Source organism: Taudactylus pleione, unplaced genomic scaffold (genome assembly GCF_031769625.1).
Source record: "Taudactylus pleione unplaced genomic scaffold, aTauple2 ptg000025l, whole genome shotgun sequence".
In the NCBI taxonomy this organism is placed as follows: Eukaryota; Metazoa; Chordata; class Amphibia; order Anura; family Myobatrachidae; genus Taudactylus; species Taudactylus pleione.
The window spans coordinates 10,897,808-10,909,144 of record NW_028284427.1 but is presented as its reverse complement, the minus strand read 5'-3'; the positions used below and the strand labels follow the sequence as shown (position 1 = coordinate 10,909,144).

The 11,337-nt window shown below is 45.2% G+C and overlaps 1 long non-coding RNA gene across 1 annotated transcript; it reads right to left on the bottom strand.

The window, feature by feature from the left end:
- Positions 1 to 2,655: 2,655 nt before the first annotated feature.
- On the bottom strand, positions 2,656 to 8,890 carry LOC148539658 (uncharacterized). The gene is made up of 3 exons (XR_015870111.1): positions 8,627 to 8,890; positions 6,033 to 6,442; positions 2,656 to 3,155 (listed from the first exon to the last, which is right to left on the bottom strand). It is a non-coding gene; the product is annotated as an uncharacterized LOC148539658 (long non-coding RNA).
- Between the last annotated feature and the right edge of the window lie 2,447 nt (positions 8,891 to 11,337).

Sequence of the window (11,337 nt, the reverse complement as noted above, 5' to 3'; positions counted from 1 at the left end):
TGCTGGGGCAGAATGGGAGTAGTAGAAGCGGGAAGGAGGAGTCAGGATGGGAGGAGTAGTGGGAAGCAGGGGCCAGGATAGTAGTAGTAGTGGGAAGCAGGGGGCAGGATGGAAATAGTAGTGGGAAGCAGGGGGCAGGATAGGAGGAGTAGTGGGAAGCAGGGGCCAGGATAGGAGTAGTAGTTGGAAGCAGGGGCCAGGATAGTGGGAAGTAGGGGCAGAATGGGAGGAGTAGTGAAAATCAGGGGTCAGGATAGGAGTAGTAGTGGGAAGCAGGGGGCAGGATGGGAGGAGTAGTGGGAAGCAGGGGGCAGGATGGGAGGAACTCACCGGGAAGAAGTCCTCTATGCAGCTCCTGGGTGTGTCACCCGGCCCGGCAGATTCATGATCGGTGCTCAGCTCAGCGGCTCCTGTCACAGCACCGCAGCAGAAGCACATGGAGCGGAGGTGCCCCCTTCAGGGCTGGCGCCCAGCGGCAACTGTCCATTGTCTCCCACAGTTCCGCCACTGCTTTCTACATGTATCAGTTAGAGGAAAAAACATCCACGAACTTACCCTTGCAAATCTTGTCCTTAACTCGCTTACGCAAACCGCTGTCCACTGCCATATTAGCACCGGGTAGAATCCTCAACTGGTGCCACAGCAACGGGAGCTAATTGACGCTTAGCTGCCTTATAACTAAACGCAGCGCAACTATCTTAGCAAATTTATGCTGGCATGCCAGCGAACCTGATGAGGAGCTACAATCGCTAGACACTGAAATCTGTATCAAACAGCAAAGGAGGGACAGCAGACTCACCACCAGTCGGCCCCGGAATTCCATCACCATCAGCCGCAGGCACCGCAACATCATGGGCAATGATCACGTCACCTAAGGCAAGACCCACCATAGCGCTTCCACTCGAGATCCCATCACCACCGGAATTCATCATGGGAACACTAGAAACAGGCTGAGGATGAAGGCAGGCAGGTAATGGGGGGATGATGAGGGGTGGGAGCTTCCCCCCCAATGGCAAAAAAGGGTTGCTGAAAATAGGCACCCCCAGCAAAATTACCCCCCAAAAAACCAACAGGGGCTGAATTCTGATATGAAGGGGCGGGGCCAGAGGTCAAAATGGTGGGCGCTACCTCCTCAGGGGGGAGGGGGGCCACGGAAACCGGGATCCCCGCAGCTTGATACAGCACTGCGGGGGGGCACCCGATGGAGGGGGATGGGAGGAGGCTGCATCCTGGGCGGGGGCGGGGGTGGCGAACGAGAGCCACCCGCAGGTGCCGGAAGTGACGCAGTGCCCACGGGGGCATGATGAGAGGATGCCAGGACAAGCAATGACCCCGCTGGAGATGGGAAGGAGGAGCAGGGGACGTGGCAAGAGGCCACAAGAAACTAGCAGAGGGGGGTGGGGCTGAGCCCCAGGCCAAAGGTGAGGTGCCGGGGTGGAACACATGGGCTGGGAGGCTGAGCTGGGGCCAGACAGAGGCAGGATGTGGGAAGGGGAAATCCATAAAACGGCGCGCGGGGGGGACCGAAGCGCTTAGGGCGGGGCATGAAAAAGGGGAGAAGTGCAATGAAAAAGGGGGGTAATGGAGCAGGGAAAGAGAGGATGGAATAGAAGAAAAGGAGAAACAAAGAGAAAGCAAAGAGGCAACAGAAAAGAGATAGGAACACACAGACAGGGATAATGAAAGGTAATAAATGTCATCAGATACTGTCCAGAGGATGGCACCGATGAAACCGTCCAGAAAGGAAGTTGCTGGGCATACACCAGCCTTATAAAACCCACATATAGTCACTCCCACAAGCTCACACATGGTCAGAAACCAACCAACCAAATAAACCCCCCAAACTACTCTACCCAGCAACAGTTGACCAAATTCTAACCAATTACAAAAAACTAATGACTCATATATCCTTAAGCTTATGCAACTCTCGTCTGATTTTAGCTTCTGTATTTACTGTCACACCGCACAAATTAATATACCTAGGAATTTACATCACAACACATCCATCCCAGCTGTATGATCATAATTTATCCCCACTGACAGACAAACTGCAGTCCCAATGAATGAAATGGATAGATCTCAAACTCTCCCTATTCTCAGGGTTACTGTTATTAATCCTACCATTTCCCCCAACTTACATTCCTTTTACAATTGCTCACTATTACCATCATAAAAGCTGATACCCTTTGTTGCACACAGATGCTCTATAAGTCTCTATGGCACTATCAGATACCTAGGATGAGTCGTACTCGTACTTATCTCCCAAGGAAACACGATGGTCTGAGCGTCCCTCATATTGCTGCAATCTCTAGGTCTGCACTCTTTTGATATATTTCTGAGAGGCTCTTACACACTGCTCATTTCACTAACATTGCTCTCAAATAAGCCTTGTTCTATCCATATGCCAAGGAAGCCCTACTCCATGCCCCAAAGATACAGATTCCCTTATCTTGTTGCACTAATGTTCTTTTCTTTGATACATACAAAGTCTGGTTAAATATTAGCAAACATTTAGGAAGAAATCCCTATTCATTATTGATACCGTTTGAACAGCATCGATATTAGAGAGATTTGATTGCACAGACCAGATTGCCCATACCTCCCATTTCAATATAAAATAACTTTGTCACACAGAAACAGTTTGCGGTTCCAACACACACAAAGGTACTATATTGTAAAAAGGGTATAATCAGCCTTAATCTATACAATGCAGCTATATACAGGATAAAGACAAAGATACAATTACCAACACTTCGCCATGCGGTCTGGATCCTAGACTAACAGCTGTCCATCAGGATTGCTGTGTGTTTCTTTAGAGTCAGGCAGAGAGGAAAGGGAGAAAAGGGGGTTGGGATCCAAACTGCATAGGAATTTATAGTTGTACAATTTCCTTTGAACATAAGCTGAATACTCAGAGGGGTTCCCTATTGGCCCTTTATTACTGAGTCACAATGGTTGTTGCTACTCATTGGTTAGTAGATGGTTGACGTCACTGGAGGTTGAACTGTGTTAGAAAATCCCTTTGTCCTAACATTTGGCATGCAACTCTACAGGGGATGTGTACAGTGATTTTTACAGTATAGAGTATAATTCTTGGCAGGTCTTCATAACTCGATAGTGATCCCTTCCATATTCATTCTGTTGGTTTCATATTCCTGTTGAGACAGAGGGAAATCAGTAGATACTACTCATGACCCATTTATCTTATTCCTAATCCCAGATATCATATAACTGCTATTTAACATGTAACATTCACTGTATTAAAACACATAGCATTGTGCGTATCTCAGTCAGTTTAGGGTTAAATGGGATATAAGTTTATTGTAAGGAAAGGCTGCTGTCCGTCGGGGTAAGGTTGCCGACAATAATACTTAAAAGCTGGCTATGCGATTGAAACGCAAAACAGTATTTAAACAGTATTGCTGTACTAACTTTGTTATGTGTTTATGTAATGTAAAATGGTGCTTAACCGTTGTGAGCACAGAAGCATGGCTCGCCATTCACAATATGGCAAGTTGCGGGGGCATGGGATGTGTGTGCATGTATAGCGAGCATGTGCAATTGCGCGTGCGCAAGTGCGTGTGCGAATGCGGCGGGAGCATGTGTTCGCATAAAATGGCCGTGGACGATCAAATCGTCCAATGGATGTCGTGTTGCGATTCATGCGCAATTAAGCGATCGCAACCAATTTATACGGTTTCGACAGTCCACCCTTTGATAGCAATTATACGCTATCACCATATGCAAGCAACAATTAATAATTGGTTATCTGATTAGCCATACTATAAGACATTAGTTAATGTTATTGTTATGGGATGGCATGAGTTGTTAATTTACCCATCAATGAAGCGCTCTTGGGGGAAGGGACATAAAACTAGCCTTATGTGCACACCACAGGCCAGACTGAAGAGGTCGTGACCATATGTTAGATGTGGGAATGCACCTAACCCATAAGGATAATTTTGAATTGTGTAGAGACTTCATTTTAAGATGTTTTGAAATAGCATTAATAACACTTTTATGCACTGCTAAACAAATCCAAATCACATCATTACAAGGTACGTGTTCTTATGGGACTTCTACTATCATTCGGATCTTATTTCATGTGGACACTGTATTATAAAGTATTGTTCAATGTTCTTAATGATATGACTCCATGTGGTCATTTGAATCGTTGAATAATGCGCCCCTGGGGACATAAAGTAGCCCCTCGTAAGAATACCACGTGGACTCTAAGTCGAGGACCAATGGGGAGCTAGTGTGGGAAAGCACCACTCCATGGAGAGGACAACCTTGGAAGAAAGGGGAGATGAAGACTACATTTAAACTAATGTGTTCTAAAGAAATATTGACAATACTTTATTATACATGGCAATATGCAAGCAAACATTAGATCGTACTCTCTAATTCAGGGTTATAATGTAGGGTATTAGTTACATTAGTATTCACAGCATCATGGGTAACTACCATCATTATTTCATTTTCCTGGTTTCCATTGGAACAACCTTTTGCACACTTCATAGCCGCTGGAACACATCTGATACATATGCCAATTATTAGGATGACCACCAACACTAGGATTAGGAGTTTCCCTATACTTGCAATCAGTCCTTGGACCCACTCTCCTAGACCCGAGAACCATTTCATAGGGTTCAACCAGGAGAACCACTCTTCGACCTGTTCCTCCACTTCAGCGATTGAAGCATTATGGTTCTTCCGAAATTCCCATTTCAACTGCAGAATTTCATCCATTTTCTGGTCTATCACCTCCTTGGGGTCACTAGTGCTATTGGTGATATAAGTACAACATTTAACACCAAACTGGGTGGCTAGGGTTACGCAATACCCTCCAGTGACAGCAGTTAAATAATTCAGCACTAAACGATGTTGGACCAGCTCTTTCTTGTACGCTTGCAACTCCTTACCAGTGTACCTAAAGGTGTCATCATATAGCTCGGTGATATAATCTATTAATTTTGAAAGATCTTGAATATACCTAAAATTTAGAGATACCCGAGCAATCCTAGTGGGATCAAGTGCAACTAAAATCTGGAAGCCAGTCGTCTCACTTATCATTTGAGTGGCTTTATGCACATCACCAGTAATCATGTTTCTCTTATTTCTGTGTTCATAATGCGTATGAAGGTATTGAGAAGGTATGTTCCTATGGACATCAATCATTTCATTATGTGCAAGAGTCATCACTTCAGGTAGTATCTTTCCCAAATAGCATAGTCCACTGGAACTTGGAGAGAGCCATTTATACGCCTTTCTACCACAAATATAATATACATCATCTGGGAGGATGAATGGGATGGAATGTTTCATGATACCGGTACACATCTTTTCTATGAATGATCCCATCCCTATCTCCTCCATTTGGCTAATACAAGTATCAGGTTGTATGATCTTCGCACAGTACCCGGGTGGTACTCTTCCAACCATCACTTTAACATTACTCCGCGTATACCTGTACCTATAGAATTTCCCACTTGTAACAATGTTGTATAAAAGTGCTGAGTCTATAGATACATTATCGGCTCTCAGTGAGAAAGTCATTGTCTGATTAATTCCTGTGACTTCCCAATTCCCAGGTTTATTGGGATTGGTGAAGTTGAAACATAACAGGGATTTATCTACTTGATATTGGTGGAGCTTCAAATTAGGGGAATCGGATATGTTAAATTTTCTGTCCACCGGTTTGCCTCCCTGTAAGTCAATGACTTCAGAGACCTTTAAGGGGAATGGGACTAACCCTACATTATGCTGTCCTTGAGGAACCTGGGAGCATACCCAACATTCGGTTTGGTTCAAAACCTTGCCTACTAGGGAATGGTAGTCCTCTAATGGATGCTCGCCCAAGTATAAATTACTCTGGGTCTGACATCGTAGGATGCATTTATCATTGACTACAGGCCCACAATTTGCGCATATACAATACTCTTCAGACAATAAACCTTCACACTGCCTCAGAGATTCCAAGAGATCAGATCTTTTAACCACTACAGTGCTAATATTGGTCAGGTACTGGCCTTGTTTTTGCATCTCTTTCTCTCCCAGCTCCTCTCCACCGACACCACTACCGATCTCTCTCTCCATCCTCCGACCACCAGCACAGAACCAGGACATCCCAAAACACAACAGTATGATATGAACTCTGGGAGGATACACAAAAGCAGTTACAACCTGAAACCCCATCACCATACCAGGTCTTACCAGCCTTGTTCAAGTGCTACTGATACAATTAGTAGCTTTCACGGAACAGGCTTGCAATCGACAGGTCCAGGTTCTCTGTCTCTCCCCTGGTCTGGTTCTCCTCAGGATTTTTGACCTTTCCGACAATGGCTGGAATGGACCCAGGTGTCTCTCTCAGCTACTTTCACGGATGTTGTACTTGTCAGTAGCACTTGGTATGGTCCTTCCCAATGGTCAGTCAAACAACCTGAACGTAAAAAGTTTAGGATCATAACATACTCTCCAGGTTCACCATCATGACAGTTCATTTCAGGCCTATCAGGTGATAACAGTTTTAGTTTCTGCTGCTGCTGTTGGAGCTGCTTACTCATCCCTATAAGGTACCTCACAGTAACCTCGTTGTTACTTATCAAATCTTCCTGAGGACTTATAATTAAATGAGGTTGCCTCCCAAACAGTATTTCGAATGGGGAAAGATTAAGAGGGGATCTAGGGGTGGTCCTGATACTATGGAGCACAAGAGGCAGAGCTTCTGGCCATCCCAAACCAGTTTCAGCCATGATTTTACTCAGCTTGTTTTTAATAGTACCATTTACCCTCTCCACCTTGGCACTGGCCTGCGGTCGATATGGGGTGTGAAGCTTACTATTAATACCCATCAACTTACACATACATTGAAAAACATCTCTGGTAAAATGGGTACCCCTATCACTTTCAATTACTCTAGGGATACCATACCTACATACAAACTCCTGAACTATTTTCTTTGCCGTGAATGCAGCAGTGTTGGTAGCAGCTGGGTATGCCTCTACCCAATTAGAGAATACGTCTATGCAAACCAAAACATACTTCAAGTTCCTGCAGGGTGGTAACTGGATGAAGTCAATTTGTATGACCTGGAAAGGGCCGTCTGCTGGAGGGATGTGAGATGGTTTGGTGGGTACAGTTTTTCCTATATTCTTCCTTAAGCAGGTCAAACAGGACATTGCCCTCTTCTCTGCTTGGGAAGAAAAGCCAGGTGCATACCAGTATGCCTTCACTAACTTACACATACCCTGCTTACCCAGATGGGTCAGACCATGTGCTGCTTCTGCTAAGCTTGGGTAGTATGCCTTAGGAGCTACTGGCTTCCCTTGTCCATTTCTTCAGAGCCCAGAGGACTCTTGCTCACATCCCTTGGATCTCCAGCTTGCCTTTTCCTGATGGGTACACACACCTTGCATTTCAACCAGTTTCTGCATGTCAACCATTTCAAATACCAACACTTTATCCATTTGATTAAGTTTTAAACCTGCTGCCCATTTGGCAGCTTCATCAGCCCTGTTGTTACCCAATGATACTGGATCATCTTCGCAGGTGTGGGCTTTACACTTAATGACAGCTACTGTCTTGGGTAGCTGTATTGCCGTCAACAGTCGTTTTATGTGATGTGCATGTGCGATTGGTGTGCCTGCTGCCGTTAGAAAATTTCTTAGACGCCATAGGGCCCCAAAATCGTGCACCACCCCAAAAGCGTACCTGGAGTCTGTGTAAATATTGGCCGTTTTTCCTATGGCCAACTCACACGCTCTCCTTAGTGCCACGAGTTCCGCCACCTGCGCTGAATGGGGTGGACCGAGTGGTTCGGCCGCTATAACGTCCTTGTCATCAACCACAGCATAACCTGTACATAACTCACCTGTATCAGTCTGTCTATGGCAACTCCCATCCGTGTAAAACGTTAAGTCAGCATTTTGTAACGGTGTGTCATGAATGTCAGGCCTAGCTGTAAAATTTTGATTTAAATACTCCAAACAGTCATGCCTATTAATTCCTGTACCAAACTCACCTTCTACCACTGGTAACGATTCACCTTTACCTTCCACCCTTTGTGCATCATGAGGCACACTTGTTATATATGTAGCAGGGTTTAAAGTATTACACCTCTTTATAGTAATGTTGGTCGGTGCAATTAACGCTAGTTCCCATTTAGTGAACCTAGCGGAGGAAACGTGTCTGGTCTGGGCCAAATTTAACAGGGCAGAAACAGCATGTGGTGTATGTACAGTCATGTCATGGCCTAACACTACATCCTCACTCTTTTCCACTAAGAGTGCGGTTGCAGCTACGCTCCTTAAACACGTTGGGAGTGCTCTTGCCACAGCGTCCAACTGGGCACTGTAGTATGCTACTGGTCTATTGGCATCACCATGTTTTTGTGTGAGAACTCCTGCTGCACAACCAGCAGCCTCCGTACAAAATAAATCAAAGGGTTTCCCATAGTCTGGAATCCCCAATGCAGATGCTCTTATCAGACTGTCCTTAAGATTAAGGAAGGCTTGCTCTGACTCTTCAGAGTGCAAGACACGGTCTGGTTTTGTGGAAGATACTAACTCCTACAGTGGTAAAGCCAGAATGGAAAAACCGGGTATCCATGACATGCAATACCCACACATGCCCAAGAAGGTACGGATCTGGTGCTGATTCTGCGGTAGTGTCATGGTCTGTATGGCGTGGATTCTGTCTGCTGTCAGATGACGGAGGCCTTGGGAAAGACAGTGTCCCAAGTATTTAACCCTGGTCTGGCACAGCTGTAACTTGTCCTTAGCAACCTTATGCCCTGTGTGCGAGAGGTGAAGCAACAAAAGTTTAGTATCATTTAAACATGACATAAACGAATCAGAGCATAACAACAAATCGTCTACATATTGGATTAGTACCGATCCATTGGCAGGTTGAAAAGACTGTAAACAATCATGTAAGGCCTGGGAGAAGATACTGGGGCTGTCAATGAAGCCCTGGGGTAGTCATGTCCATGTGTACTGTACGCCTTTGTATGTGAAAGCAAATAGGTATTGGCAATCAGGATGAAGGGGGACGGAGAAGAAAGCGGAGCATAAATCTATTACCGTGAAATAGGTTGCGGTTGATGGGATTTGCATAAGGATGACAGCTGGGTTAGGCACTATGGGAAATTGACTTTCTACCACCTTATTAACCCCTCTAAGGTCCTGGGTATGATGGTTTTGGGTGTGTGTGAAGAGTGTGTTGTGGTCTGGTGTGGTATGTGTGAGGGAATTGTATGGGTTGGGCCTGCACAGGATGGTAGGTGTTTAAGACTTGTAACTGTGCAGGTGTAAGTGCATATCTTCTAGAGCTCGAATGCTAACAGCCATCAATTTCTCACTCTGAGCTTCACGTTTCCTGGTGATATTCTTGTCATGGTCTATTGCAGTTTCCCTGAGCGCGTCAACTGTTATCCCTCTCCAACCAGGGTGTGAGGTCTGAACTCTGTCTTTCAAACTGTCTTTTAGACCGTCCATTAGAACAGTGATGACCATTCCCCGGTAGTGCGTGCTATCCTTAATGTTTTCGATCCCAGTGTACTGAGTGATCGTCTGCAGCCCACAATTAAAGTAATCTTCTGCAGGTTCACTTTCCTTTTGTTTAATGGAGAAGATTTTGCTCCAATTAACAACTAACGGGAAAAATATGGCTAGTTGGGCAACTATACGGGCAATGCAATCCTGATTACCTTGATCAGTTAAGGGGATGTCTGCATCCAGAGTACATGCTGTGATAAACTTTTTCACATCTGTACCTTCTGGGAGACATGCTCTTAACACCACTCGCCAATCCTTGTTGGTTGGCTCATGGGCATTGCCTAGATCCTTTATGAAACGCTGACATTTTGCCAGATGTTTCTTGGGGTCAGGAAATTCAGACATAATGGAATGTAGTTCCACCCGTGTAAAGGACAGTGCATCGCTACTTCCCTTGTGGGTACGACACCATTCGCATCTGCGTTCCCATTAGGGACAATAATTGTCCTTACAGGGTGGATGCCTCCCACCTCTATACCTTTAAGCCTATTACTGCAGCGAACGGTATTAGTAACCTCCGCTATTGAAGCAGTTGGTTCTAATACTTCCTGCACCCTTATTAAAGGAGCCTCCCCCACCATGGGTTCTACTAGGGCCTGCCCCCCATGAGCTAAGGATCCCTCTCCCCCTCTTGATGCCATAGGGGCAGCTACTTGTACTTGCTGGGAAGGGACATTTAATAACTGCACAGCATGGGATACAGCAGACATTGCTACAGGATCACTTTCTGCATCATAGACATTTTCCAAATATTCACTCAGGACCGGGTACAACTTACTTGGTTCAGTTACAACATTTTTATAGTTTTTGTTATGTGGTAATGTATCATCACCGCCCACCACATAAGGTGGCAGGGGTGCGCAAGCGCAATTCGCAATACCTTTGGCAACGCTACCATGCCGCAAGTTTGCATTTCCCTGTGATGCGTACGCTACGCTGTGTAGCGTTGCGTGCGCATCACCCCTAGGCATGCACATGGCTCTACACGGTGCCCCATGCACGCCATTAACCCATGTGCAACTCTCATTCAGCCAGAGTTTCAAAGAATCATCATACTCCACTCTTTTCTTTAGGGATTTCACTCTACATATGTGATCCCTAAGGTTATTTAAAATCTCCATATTAAAGCTTCCAATCTTTGGGAAAGGTTTCTCACTCTTACCCGTCATCTTAACCCACACAGTACAGTGCGTCGTTGCGTATGCACCATATTTAGTGTACATTATATGAAGAGCCGACCCGGTCGGACCTTGCATACACAGCGCATCGTCTACCATCCCTGTTGACTGTTTTGCGCCCATTTTGCAAAAAAACAACAACAATGATGAGACCGGTGGAAGAATTAACCGATAGGCTGCCTCCACGCACCTATTCTACAGTTAGCTAATATCTAAAAATAGGGAACACAGCAATACCTACTAAGGCAAGTACAGTACCACCTATAATAGGGAACACAGGAGTTATCTAGCTATAGATAAAACCACAGTAACCACCTATTGTCCTTTTGTCCCCGCAACCAGCCTCAGTCAGAGATGCCACACTCGTATGGTCCGGTCGCAACACTCAAAGGCCCTAACTGACCGATGAATATTACAACTACACTGGAAGCTATATTTTATCTTTAACTCTCTTTAACGATAGGAAACCAGGAGGATCCCCTCTGCCAGTATACCTGTTATGTATACCCTATATTTATTACCTAAAATAGGGACCACGAAGGCACAACCTATTTCACAATTTCAATCATACACCTTACACACTTCTATATTGTGGCCAAATA